The sequence below is a fragment of the Marmota marmota genome, unplaced genomic scaffold (genome assembly GCF_001458135.2).
Source record: "Marmota marmota marmota unplaced genomic scaffold, marMar, whole genome shotgun sequence".
NCBI lineage: Eukaryota > Metazoa > Chordata > Mammalia > Rodentia > Sciuridae > Marmota > Marmota marmota.
Window position 1 is genome coordinate 43,845,273 of NW_025999842.1, and position 3,967 is coordinate 43,849,239.

Here is a 3,967-nt window from a genome sequence, read left to right on the forward strand (position 1 = left end):
CATGGAATCCATGGGTGTGAACCAGATGCCCATCCCAAGCATCTGAGGGTTGATGGTGGTTACAATGCTCTTCTTATCCTTTACCTACCCCTATCATCTTTATAGGATAAAATGATAGGGCAAAAAAGACCCAGTTTGCTTTTTAATATGGTTTTATTTTTTCAAATCTTATAAGAGTCACTCAGAGAAATAAACTAGGAATAACATAAGAAATTCCAGAGTGTCCAGGAAATGTTTAGAGGAAGTAAAAAAAAAAGATTACAATACTTAATATCATCAATTTGGGTTATGATACATGGTCTTGTGGTCTATAAACATGGGATAGGGATTTTGGAAAGTTTCCTAATAGTGTCTTGAAAAGCAACACTGTGGGTGGCCATACATATCTCCATTTCACATACCTCATGACTTCTAGTTTATATGGAAATCATTAATTTGAGACAATTTAGCCAGATAAATGCACTAAGATTTGGGAACCTAAGAAATGCTGTTTTTTTTTTTTTTTTAGAATCATAATAGATTTAATTTGTTATTGATAGATCACCTCAAATGCCACAAAATGAATGGGAAGGTGAACACTATACAAGTACTCATTAAAAATATCCCAAAATGTGGAAGAAACATGCTAACATTAAAGAATAGCTCCTTTTTGTGGTAGCAAATGGTTTATTTCAGAGAATAAACATTGACTTACATTGGTTTCTTAATTTTTTTGGATGCCATAGTTTTCTTGGGCTATTTGATCAAATTTGATTTTCTTAGTTCAACATTTCAGAGGGCAAAATATGATCTGCTCAATAAAATAAAGATATCTTCTAAAGCCAGATGAATGCCTTCCAGCAAGTACATTAGCATTCAATGTGTTTTATTTTTCCAGAGGTGAAACATTTATACTCTAAAGTCTTTTATCCCAGGGGACAAGAGAATGCCAAAAATCTCAATTACCACACATAACTTGGTAATAAGATCATTGGGTCAAATGAAGTCAGCCTCAGTTTGCACAAATTCTGCATCCATGCATTAACAGTATGTTTAAGGGACTTCTTTAGTCATTATTTCCAAAGTATTGTATTTGTGTTCTCCTGTCTTTTCCCCTTATTGGTGAGATAGGTTTCACTGAAGTCTCTAAGATAATCTGATCACAAACATGAAAATCCAGACTTTTTAATACTTTGGATTGTATAGTCAATGTAAGTAAGTGCTCATTTTTTATTGGATGCATGTTTGAAATGTAATTGCTGTGTCTTTTTGATATGCATATGTATACTGTAAAATGATCATCTTTCCAGTGGATATACCAATTAAAAAAACCATCATCATTTGAGAGTTCCAGTTATTCAGTGTCTTTACTACACTTGGTATAATCATTGTTTTAATTTTAACTATGATGGATATGTAGTGATATTAGATTTTGGCATTAATTTGCCTTTCTTAGATGACTAATGAACTACTAACTGTTCATATACTTATTGATTACTTAGATATACTATTGTGGGACAATTCAGTCTTTTGTTCATTTTTCTGTGTTGTATCTTTTCCTTATTGATTTATATGCATTATATATGCCAATATGATTATTTGTCAGGCAGGTATATAATGAAAATAGTTTCTCTTAATCTATGACTCATAATGCTAACTTTTGACAAATAAAATATTTTTGTTAACAGTTTAATATCTCAATCTTTTCTGTTTTGGTGAGTGCTGCCTATGTCTTAAGAAATGATTGCTCAACCTGAGAACATGACCATCATCTTCTGTGCTTACTTCTAGACACCCTATTGCTTCATTTTCCACATTAGAGTATATGACGGTCTTGAATATCAGATTTTATATGGCCTTACAAAAGTTTTAAAGTTAATTTTATTTCATACAACTATATAATTACTTATTAAAAGAAAATTCCTTTTGTGTTGAATTGCAGCAGCATTTTATCAAAATCAACTAAATATTTTTCAGTGGGTTTATTTCTAAACTCTCTAATTTATTCCATTTGTTTACTTATCTATTATTGTACTAATTCCTCATTTTATTAATTTTTTGGCCTCATAATAACTTCTCATATTTAGTACTATAAATCTTCAAGTTTAAGTTTTTATTTTTCAGCATTTTCATGGCTATATTAAATCTATATATTTTCATGTACATTTTAGAATATGGTTGTTAATTTTTACAGAATAAGACACTGGTTTTTTGATAGGGATTGCATTGATTTGTGGATAATTGATGTTTTATCAATATTGGGTCTTCCAGGCAATCTACAGTTCATCCTCCTCCATTTATTTTAGTGTTCTTTAATTTCTTCCATCAGGATTTTGTAGCTCTCAGGGAAGAGGTCTTATGCTGTTTCTGTGTATGTATCCCTAGGTAGTAGATGCCTTTGGATGTTATTATAAATGATATTCCTTTTCTATGAAATTTACTTTTTCAATTATTTATAGTATAAATAAATATAGTTGGTTGTCATTTTGGTCTTATTTCCAGTGATATTGCAATAGAAACATTTATTTTTAAGTTAACTAATTTTAATAATTATAGTCTTTTGACCTTTATACCAACATGGTCAAGTCATTTCTGAATAATGCCTTCCATACCTATCTTCTTTTTCTTTCTTCTGGCCTTATTGAACTAGTTAGGAACTGCAATGAAATGTTGAATGAAAGTGCTGATAATGGACATTGTTTTCTTATTCTTGTTTGATTGCATTCATAATGTACTACTAACTATATTTGTTATGGATCCTTTTATCAAATTAGAAAATTTTATTTCTTCATTAAACATTTGAAAGAATTTTCCAGAATTGTTATCTAGGTGTGGGAAAGATTTAAATTGTAGATTTATTTCTTGAATTGACACTTGTTTATTCATATTTTCTAGTTATTCTATGAGATTGATTACTGTGCTTTTGAAGGAATTTGTTAATTTTATTCAAATTATCAGCATGAAATAGTTTGTAAGATCCTCTATTATCTTTTTAATACTGTAAGATCTGTAGTGATGACTTAATTACATTGTTAATATTGATAATTTCTGTTTTCTGTCTTATTTTCTCTTCATCAGTCATCCTGGGTTTTTAATCAATTATATTATATTGTTATTATACTAGTTTTATTATATATAAAATGTATAACATAATATATAATGTTGATGTATTAAATTAATATTTTAAAAGTTTTCAGTTATGTTCATTTTTTCTATTGTGTGCTTATCTTTTAGTTAATTCACTTCTGTGCTTATATGTCTTTATTTCTAATTTTGAGTCTTTTCTTTAGTCTAACTAGAAGTTTGTTAATTTTATTTATCTTTAAAACCAACTCTAGCAGGGCATGGTGGTGCACACTTGTAATCCAGGAGACTTGGGAAGCTGAGGCAGGAGGATCTCCATTTCAAGGCTAGCCTCAGCAATTTCGCAAGTCCCTGTCTTAACAACTGAAAAAAATAAAAAAAGGACTGGAAATATAGCTCAGTAATAAAGCACCCATAGGTTAAATCCCCAGTAGAAAAACAAAAAAACAAACAAAAGACTCCACCAAACCCAGTTCCTAGTTTTGTTGCTCTTTTAGATTGTATTTGGAGTCTATGTTTTATTTATTGTCCTCTGATCTTTATTATTTTCTTCCTTCTAACTTTTGGATTAATTTGTTCTTCTTTTTTGTACCTCCAGGAGGAGTAATGCTGTTTATTTAAGATCTCTCTTCTCTTTTTATTAGAGATTTCTTGTTAAATACCATTATGGTCAGAAAAAGTATATGATATGATTTCCATCTTACTAAATTTGCTAAGATTTGTGTGTGTGTGTGTGTGTGTCTTTTTTTTTATTGTTGGTTGTTCAAAACATTACATAGTTCTTGATATATCATCTTTCACACTTTGCTTCAAGTGGGTTATGAACTCCCATTTTTAGCCCATATACAGATTGCAGAATCACATCAATTACACATCCATTGATTTACATATTGCCATACTAGTG